At 39.7% G+C, this 9,807-nt stretch overlaps 1 pseudogene; it reads right to left on the reverse strand.

Moving 5' to 3' along the window:
• Positions 1–6,049: 6,049 nt before the first annotated feature.
• Positions 6,050–6,468, reverse strand: LOC110325020 (annotated as a pseudogene).
• Positions 6,469–9,807: the final 3,339 nt, after the last annotated feature.

Here is a 9,807-nt window from a genome sequence, read left to right on the forward strand (position 1 = left end):
TTTCTTTCTTTCTTTCTTTCTTTCTTTCTTTCTTTCTTTCTTTCTTTCTTTCTTTCTTTCTTTCTTTCTTTCTTTCTTTCCCAACCAGAACACCAGTAGTCCTAACAGCTACCCCTCTTCTAAGGGGGAAAGGAAAGGTGCTGTCAGGTTCTCTCCGGCTAGAGCATTCTCCACCTGTCCTCAATTTAATGCACAAATGAAAGCGCATAAATCTTTGTGACGTTTTGGCATGGAGTACCTACTTCAGATGACTCCTTTAGGAAAATCTCAACCCAGGTGTTTGGTTTTTTTTGTATAGACTTCATGAAATGAGAATTGTAACATGACTGTGTACACAACCGCATACACCCAAGCACACACACACACACACACACACACACACACCTCCCACAGAAGGTGATTGCGTATGAAATGTGTAAGGGCTGTGGGTAGGGGCAGGCAAATAACATGCGCGCAAACTTAATATATCTTTTCCTCACCTTAAGTTAGACCCAGACGGTTAAATTATAATTACAGCCCCATGGGGGGAGGGGTACGGGGGAGCACAGTATTCAAGTACTCGCAGCCTTTCAGCCATGGCTACTTTGTCAGGTAAAATAAACACATGTCCTGTTTTTAGTCTAAGGTCCAATTCAACCAATGCCATGGAAGATGGGGACAGTCATTAAGTCCCAGATTGTGAAATGCTCAGATCGACAGTGACAACAGGAAAGGCCTAACATGGCTGGCTACTCCTCCTGAGCCAGATGGCTTGGGAAGTCTGTCCAGGGTAAGCATCCAGGGTATAGGTTCTCAGCAAAAGTCTAGGTAGAGACTGCTGCTGGCTTGAACACTGGATGGGGAGAGAGGACAGGATGGGTGACAGCACTTTCCTGTCAGCTAACCCTGTCCCAAGAAGGGCAGGGACTCACAAAGGGCAGCACTTCTTCCCCCTTTGAATGTTTTAATTGGAACATCTCTCATCACAAACACTGTAAACCTAGAAACACATGGTGACAGTGTCCCATACCCCATGAAAGAAGGCAGTCCTGTTGTATAAGAGAATGAAGGTAAATTCATAACAGCTGTGGTGATCTCCGGGAGACCCAAAGAAGGTCAAGCCAGCCAAAATTTGGGTCTTGATTGAGAGGTGCTCTCTTGGACCCACCCCTTACTGAGTTGCTATTGGCAGTTGATAGATGCTGGGGGAAGGGTCTGGTTTCCTTTCCATTGCTGTGATAAAACGCTTTCACAGAAAACAACTTAAGGAAGGAGACGATCTATTTGCCTTACACTTCCAGGTCATTAAGGGAACTCAGGGCAGGAACTCAAGTAGTAACTTGAAGCAGAAACCATGAAGGGTTGCTGCTTGCTGGCTCACTCACAGGATGATCAGCCAGCTTTCTCATACAGTGTAACATTGTCTAACCAAGATTGAGACCACCCACAGTGGACTGGGCCAGCCTACATCTAGTAATATCAAGATAATCCTCCGTAGGTATGTCCACAGGCCAATCTGATCCAGGCAACTCTTCAATCAAGCTTTTCCTCTCAAAGGAGCCTAGGCTGTGGCAAGCTGACAATTAAGGCTAACCGGAACAGAGAAGGAAGATCGTTCCTCCTTAAGGATGCTCCTAGAAGTAGATTCCTGTGCTCTATTGGATTGCTTGGCATCCGTGCACATATTTGGATTACAGGATTTTATGGCAGTGATAACTATGGTGATGACAAGGGAAAGGAGGAAGAGGAGGGAGAACATATTAGGGGGATACATGGCTGAAGAGAGGAATCAAGGTTGAAAATGATAATATTTAATTGTTTACATGTATTGAAAATCAAATAATTTTGTAAAAAAAAAAAATGCAGTGATTAAGAAAGAAGAACCCCAGAGTGTGCTGGGCATGTTAGGATCCTCTAGTCCTACGCTGAGTCAAGCTACCATTTCCATAATTTGGTTAAACAAACCAGTAACTCCATCCCCACCCCCTCTCGCCTAAACTAGCATTGAGTCTCTGTCTCTTGTTGTTAAATGGGTTCAATTTGATTGAGCCTTTCAACGATGAAATGAAACTCATGAATAGGCTACTTCTGCTAGCCCAGTAGTATCAAAGCTAATAATGACAGCTGCTAAAACTTACTGAGAGGTTACTGAATTCTAAGCCCTAGCCTAAGAATACACTTCTTAAGTGTTTCATTCATTCCATTCACCCACAAAGCATCTATCTATCTATCTATCTATCTATCTATCTATCTATCTATATTTCCCTTCCACTTAATCCTTCTAAACCCATGAAATAAAAGGTTGTCTGAGTAAGTCAAAGCACAAGAAGACTGATACCCAAGGCCTTGTAGCTAAAGGGTGGGGCAGGCCTCATATCCAGGTTTTAGAGCTCATTCTTTGTAACGTATTTCCCATTGCTCCTTAGCACAATGTAGTGGGAGCATGGTCCATCACTACCAGCCACTTATATACTGTAAGACTCCTTTGGTGAGAAAGGGGGTTGCTAATGCTGAGGTATCTATAAATTAGATCCAAGCCCATCCAACTTTATCTATGTCACGGCCCAAACTCAACAACAGTCATTGACTTTCTATCATTAAAGATCTCAGATTATGGAAACATTTTCTCCTTCCTTAACTTTTCTTTGTTTCTTAGGCAGTTATGTCTTAGGGGGAGTACTCCATATGGGGTACACACATGGCATACATAAGACACAAAAAGGGTGTGGCACAAAGAGGGGTAATATTGACCCTCAGTGGTTCTCAGTCTTTAGTGGACACCAAAACCCAGAAGAACAGACTAAAGCACCAATTTCTGTATTTCTGATCATATTCTAATATAATGCGTCTGGCTTAGAGATATCGCATTTCTAGATGATTCTTACATGAAGTTCACATTGCTGGTTTGGGCACCACACTTTGAGAATCTTTAATCTTCGGCAACTGCAGCTAATCATTAATAAATTCATTTAAAATGTTTAGTCAACTTAGGATAATAATCAGGTTATTCTCTAGGTTCCTGGCAGTTTTGCCTGACTGGTGCATGTGCCAACATAGCCACACCAACTAGACACACTTAAGGAGTGTTGAGACTAATATAAGAGCCCATGAAAATATTTGAAAGGGTGAATATGAAAGATAACATTGGACTACTCTATCTTGATCCAACAGTCCATTATATGAGAATAACTGGAGATGGAACATTGCTGTGGGTTGTCTAATAAAGTCATTGTTTGCCATGAAGATGTGATGCCAAGTAGTTACACACATCTCTTGTATATAAATGTGTCCTAATGTGTGATTGTGTATTTTCATTGCAACTCATCTCCCTACAATAAGGAATGGTCTGCCATTATCCGTTGTGTCAACAGATACTCGTCATGCAGATGGTGTGAAGCAAGTTGGGCTGAGATCATTTTATTCTCTGCATTGTGGACAAAAAAGATGGGTTTCATCCAAGAAAAGGGCCCTAGTGATTTTCCTTCTAGGGATGCAAATGTATTCCATGGAGGCATCAGACCCAGGATAGGCATCTTTAACTCAACACTTTGAAGAAAGCCTGCCCCGTTCTTGAATGTTCTTGAATCCTTTCTTTGAGCTATCAATGATGTCTCAGGTCTCTAACAAGTTAGGTCAACTCAACAAAATAGATTGAAACAAACTTCTAGCTTAAGAGAAATGTGCTTAGTGGCCAATGTTATTATCTCTGTGTTTATGAGAGAGCTCAGCCTGTAGTTCTCCTTTCTTGTAATGGTTTGCTGATGCTTTGGTGCTAGGGTTATTGTGACCTCATAAAGTGAGCTAAAAAAAAAGTTTTCTTCTCTTTAAATGCCTGAGCGTATGTTATAGAAGATTGCTGTTATTTCTTCTTGAACGTTTGAAACACAGGACTCATGAAACCATCTGGGCCAGAATTTTCTTTGTTGGAAGATTTTTTTAATTAAAAGCTGCCTTTCTTTAACAGATTTCTTATTTACTCTTGTGATAGTTTGGAAAACTTGTATTTTACAAGGAATTTATCTGTTTCATCTAAGTTGTTGAATTTATTGGTAAAAAGTTATCCAAAATAGCCCATTATAATATTTTTAAGGTCTGTGTGAGCTGCCATGGGGTAAGCTTTTTATATCCTAACACTGATGACTCCACACAGCCCCCACCCCCCAAGCTCTGCCCTTTGTTCCTGGTCCTCCCTCCTTCCCTCCCTCCTTCCCTCCCTCCCTCCCTCCCTCCCTCCCTCCCTTCCTACCTTCCTTCCTTTCTCCCTTCTTACCTTCCTTAGTCGTCTTAAAAAAGCAATCTGGATTTGATTTCATTAGATGTTTCCTCCTAGCANCCTTTGTTCCTGGTCCTCCCTCCTTCCCTCCCTCCCTCCCTCCCTCCCTCCCTCTTTTCTTCCCTTCCTTCCTACCTTCCTTCCTTTCTCCCTTCTTACCTTCCTTAGTCGTCTTAAAAAAGCAATCTGGATTTGATTTCATTAGATGTTTCCTCCTAGCATCTGTCTCCTCTTTCTTTGCTTTGGCTCTAGCCTGGGCTGGGTTCTCTCTTTTCTTGTTGCATACTAACTTTGTCAACACACTTGCAGTTTTTTGAGATAGAAGCATCAGGAATTTGTTTTCATTCCTCTTTGCTCTTCTCTATGCTTAAAGCTCTACACTTAGGTCTGCACACTACTTGAGCTGCCTACAATACATTTTGATATAGAATATTTACATGTTTGTATAATTCAAAATATTTTCCAGTCTTTGTTCTGGTGACTTCAACCTGGACATTTCATAGAAGTGTGTTGCATAATTTCTAAGCATTTGGAAATACCCCTATTTTTTATTTCCTTGATTGCTAGTCTAATTTCACATTTGAAATTCTCTGATTTCTCAGAACTGTCTGTTCTGGAAATTATTCCATATATGCCTTAAAAATGTGTATTCAGTAATTATAATGTGTACAATTTCATATGTTTTTAATTAGTCAAGTAGAGAGAAAAGAAATAAATATTTCCTAAAGTCCAAGGAGTATGAGGCCCTTGTTTCTCATTTTTCTAGAGTCCTTTAAAATTACTTTTTAAAGTTAGCACACCCAAGTGATGGGTTCCATTGTGACATTTTGAGCATATGTGCTTTATACTGTGTTCTCACTCATCCCTCCCTCCCCCAATGCCTTCCCTCAAGCCCCACTCACTTCTTATTGGTTCTTCTCCTAATAGGCTTTCTTCTTCTTTATAACATGTATATTCTTATAATATATTCTCCTCCCTTAAGACACTTTTTCCCTTTTATGGCCCCCTTTTCTACTTTTATCACCTACTAACCCCTCAAACAGGTGTAAACACACATGCAAATTAAAATCTAGGCTTCACACAAGAAGGAAAACATGCACTATTTGTCTTGCTGAGTTTGGACTGTTCACAGAGCATAATCATTTTTAACTCTATTCATTCTCCTGCAGATATCACGACTTGATTATTCTTTAGATCTAATTCTGTTGCATACATGCCCCCCACATTTGTCATCCATTCATCTGCTGGTGGACATCTAGGCTTTCCCAATTGTGAATCAGCTATTGTGAATCACTCCACAACAACAGCAACAACAGCAACAACAGCAACAACAAAACATGGGTGTGCATGTGCCTCTCTGCTTCTGTGCAGATACACCCAGGAGTGGTGTAGCTAGGTCATATGGCTGTTTAATATTTGGTATATTTTAAGGAGCTTCTGTTTTGCCTTCCTTAGTACCTGCAGGAGTTTGCATTGCCTCCAGCAGTATATAAATGATCCTTTTCTCACGCATCCTTATCAGTATTTATTGCCATTCATTTTCTTTCAACTAGCCATTCTAACTAGGGCAAGATAGATCCCAAATAAGTTTTAAGGCCATTTCTCCTAAAGTTTAAAGATGTCAAACACATTTAAAACGATTCATTGGCCATTTGTAACTTTGTTCTTTTAAAATGTCTACTTAGTTCATTATTCTATTTGTTATTGGATGGTTGGGCTTTTGGATTTTGATATTTCATTTGTATCCCTTTTTTGGGGGGGTGGGGGAATGCTTTGCAGTCCTGGTACTTAATTTCTTTTTGTACATTAGGCCATGAATTCATATGGAATGGGCTCCAACAGCTCAGGCTCTTTTCCGTTAGTCCTCACAAAGTGTGCTTCTCTCGGTGGCTTCCTTTTTCTTCTGATTGTTCTCCTGCTCTTTGAGTGCTTGATGTGCTCAATCCGCACATTGATCCTTTTGGCCAGAATCTTGCCCTTACTTGCTTGTTGACAATGATGCCCATGGCAAGCTGGGTGACATTGTAGATTCTTCCGGTTTTGCTGTGGTAGCACTTATGGGGCATTCCTTTTTGAACAGTGCCCATTTCCTTGATGTCTACAATATCACCCTTCTTGTAGATTAGCATGTATGTGGCCAAAGGAACGCCATGTTTCCTAAAAGGCCTAGAGAACATATACCAGTTGCCTCTCCTCTTTCCCTCTGTGTTCGTCATTTTGCCCAGTTACTGGAAGATGGCTGCTGCGGCAGAAAGCTGAATCCTTCTTTATCTAGTCTACATAACCTTCCCTTCACTGATGTACAGTTAATATAGATTGCCTCCAGGTCTGCCCATTGCATCTTCACTGTGGTAATTGTTTCCCTCCCTGTGCAGACTACTCCTAACTTCATAGAATCCCATTTGTTAATATTTGGGATTATTTTCTGTGAAATTTTAATACTTTTCAGCTAATTTTTCATGTTTTCTTGATTTCATTTTGGTAAATCATATTGTCCGAGGATTGATTGATTGATTGATTTTGCAAAATTTCCAGTTCATGATTCTCTGAATGACTTGAGAGTCAGCTGTAGTCCCCCTCCCATTTCAGGATAACTGGCCTATAATATTTGAGCCCTTATCATGCTTTATATTTTGAAGAGAGTTTTACCTAGGTTTACTTTAGCAGTTTCAAAGTTTTATGCCTTTTACCAAATTGCATCTTCCATTGACTTTTGTAAGAATTGTCCACAGTAAGATACCTGCGTACAGTTTTATTCTTCTTCATATGGGAGACCACTTTCCCAACCCTCTTTGTGATAATTGTCTTTTTATTTTGACACTGGATATTCCTTTATACCTTTGTGGAGAGTTAGGTGGCTGTATCTGTGTAGCTTTATTTCTGAACCACTTTTTTTTTTTTTTTTTTTATAGTTTCACATAGTGTTTATTGCTGTGGCTTGAAGTATAATTTACAATCAGGTACTGTGATGTCTCCAAAATTGTTCTTTCTGCTAAGCATTGCTTTGACTACTTGAGTTCTTTTTTTGTTTTGTTTTATTGTTTTGTTTTGGTTTTATTTGATTTTTTTACTTTCCATGTGAGTTTTTGCTTGATTTTTTTTCTAGTTCTTCAAAGAAGTAGTTGAAAATTTTATGGGGATTTTATTAAATATGAAAGTTACTTTTGATAATATAACAATTTTCTTAGGTTTAGTTCTGCCAATCCATGAGCATGGGAGGTCTTTCCATCTTACAATGTTTTTAATTTATTTCTCCAATGTTTTAAACTTCTCATTGAAAAAGCCTTTTATCTCCATGGTTAGATGAATTCTTAGTGTTTTTAAGAAGCTGTTATGAAAGCAATGTTTTCCCCTGATTTCTTTCTCAGCAAGTAGAGAAAGGTTATATAATGTCTTTAACCATACTTAACTACCTCTTCAACTACAGTATTAGCAATCCCACCCTACCTCCCTTGAACTATGTCTTGCTCTCCACATAGCCTGCATAAAATTTCCCATAGTGTTAAGTAGCTCATTAAAAAACAGAAGGCTTGGAAGTCATTAAGGATGAATCCTCTCCTCAAACTCATTCTTGGATTCAATTTCTATGTTCCCTAACACACTAATTTTCAGGGAGGAAAAAAATTATAATTGTTCTTCCTTAGAATTCAAAACATATGTAAAAGATAGGGGCACTATCATAATTGTGTCACCTTAAGTACCACATGAAAGGGAGGGTGCTGGAGATAGCTGAAGACTCATAAAAGGAAAGCTATTATTTTCTGGTAAGGAATGTCGATTTTTCCCACTTTTCAGGGTAGTGTGCATTCATATGTGTGGATGTTCTTGTGTGCAGGTGCAAATGTATGTGTACATGTGTGCACATGCATGTGCATGTGTAGACCTGAAGTTTATATTAGGGATCTCTCTCTACTGTTTCATAACAGCTTATTTATAGAGCCATGTCTCTTTAGAAAGGTGGAGCTTACAAGTTTTGGCTAGTCTAGATACTCTGCTTGCCCTGGGGGGTCCTCTGTGTCTGCCTCTCAAGTCCTGGAATTATAGGTGGCTACTTTGTAACCAAAGCCAAGATGCCTGCTTGGTTATATAGGTTCTAGGGATCTGAACTCCAGCCTTCATGCTTGTACAGTAAGCACTTTATTCTCTGAACCATTTCCATAGCCCAAGCATGGCTTTATTTTTGTAGATGTAAAAGAAGTGTTTTCTTTCTTTCATTCTTAATAGATCTGAATCATACTTCTTGCCGTGGGTAAAGACATGATACTGTAAGATTATCATGTATCAGAGGTTCTCTAATAAAGAACAGAGGCACGTTATTATTTTCTCCCTCTGGAGTTAATCTAAATGAGCCTGCCAATCACGTGGATCCCCCTTAAAGCCAGAAATGTTAAGATCTAATAAAAAGCATATCTCTTCTAAAGTGTTGGAATAATGATTTATTTTTCCTTATTTGCCTAACTTCTAAATTATACTCTATATGACTCATCTGAGTCCATTCAGTAAAAGATTGGGGAGCCAGAAGAGGCCTAGTTGAGATCTTGGTAACAATAGCATTCATGTGTACCTCAAATTATTTATGAAGCCATTGGTTTATCTGTGGTGTTGTGTAATTCTCACGAAGACATGAATGTTTGCTTCAGATAGGATGCTGGCACACTAAGAAAGGATTGCATCAAAGTCTAGTATGGGCAAACAATGGAGTATTGGCGTTATTCACAAGAAAGAGCTTGGGGAGCTTAGGCAATATTAGCTAAATGTCTCCCTCTCTCTCATCGTGGATGATGACTTGTGAAAAGCTGGCGCACGGAGTCACCCCAACCCCAGTGGACTTCCCCTGTCCTCTATCTGCTCCTGTCCTTTTCAAAACTATCTATGTACATTAGGCATAGGGTGACCTGCAGCTGAGAAGCAGGAGGGAGTAGTGACTTGACTCTCCCATCTTCCTGGGAGGTGAAAATGATAAACTCATTACCATTACCATAGACCTGGCTGTCACTATCTTGTCCTTATGTCATTGCTATGACTGGGGCCCAAGGTCCTCTTTTGGTTGCTATGATGGAGATGATCTGCCCCACGATGGAGATGATCATGCCACACCTGCAGGAAATACATTCATCACAAGCGAGTTTGATGTCTTCTGAACTAGGATATATGCCCATCTGATCACTCATTATGCTTTCTGGGGCTTGGTTGAATCCCAAACATAACAGCTACTGCCAGGATCTCAGTTAATTTTTATGATTGGATAGACATATTCATAAATTGACCCACAGAAAATACATATTCAGGTAGAAATAGCTGTTTCATAGCCATTTAGAGGTACCAATGAGGCTCTTCCTATAGGTCACCTTATTCTAAAATTACACTTAGAAACCTAGACTTCTGTAGGTGTCCATGTGTCTCTGTTTAGTTTCTGTTTCCAGGATCTGTCCATTGGTGAGAGTGGAGAGTGGAGTATTGAAATCTCCCACTGTGCTTTGAGTATTACTAAAGTTTCTTTAATGAATGTGGCTGCCCTTGCATTTGGAGCATAGATATTTAGAATTGAGAGTTCA

This window comes from Mus pahari, chromosome 8 (genome assembly GCF_900095145.1).
Source record: "Mus pahari chromosome 8, PAHARI_EIJ_v1.1, whole genome shotgun sequence".
Classification (NCBI taxonomy): domain Eukaryota; kingdom Metazoa; phylum Chordata; class Mammalia; order Rodentia; family Muridae; genus Mus; species Mus pahari.